Source organism: Rhyacophila brunnea, unplaced genomic scaffold (assembly GCF_057557595.1).
Source record: "Rhyacophila brunnea isolate RB1 unplaced genomic scaffold, BYU_Rbru_1.0 scaffold_121, whole genome shotgun sequence".
Lineage (NCBI taxonomy): Eukaryota > Metazoa > Arthropoda > Insecta > Trichoptera > Rhyacophilidae > Rhyacophila > Rhyacophila brunnea.
The window spans coordinates 802,555-803,144 of NW_028232776.1; positions in this window are offsets into that span (position 1 = coordinate 802,555).

Genomic DNA, 590 nt, shown 5'->3' on the forward strand with positions numbered 1-590 from the left:
ATGGATTTATGTTGCATGAAATATTTATTTAGTTTTCAAAAATCGCAAAAAAAATTCAGGAATAAATATGAACAAAATTAAAATATAGAATGATTTTAAATATTAAAATATAATTTTTCATGTTAAATTTTTTGTCTTCTAAAATATATAACGTGGCCATAGATGTATCGGTCAAATACTAATATATATCATAACATGGCATGACATTGTGATAAAATATAATATGTCGTTTGTTAAGGAATATGGGATACCAATGAAAGAGGAAGCATGACTACAAATAATAACATGTGGATAAAAACTTGAGTGTATAAGTCTTGAGTTTAAAACATAATTTGAGGAAGAATGTAAGGATGATTTGATGCATAAGAGTATGCCGCAAATATGTAATATAATGCAATTTAAAGTTTTGCGCAAGCAAACATTTTAGATTTTCTCTTAGATAAATATACCAAATAAATTGTTAAAAAAGATTACCAACAAATTAGAATATTATGCAGCAGAAATAAATAAAATCTTCTTATGTCTCTTTTTTGACTAAATGATTTTATTTATATAACTTCAATACTTTGTTGCTTGAATTACTATATTGT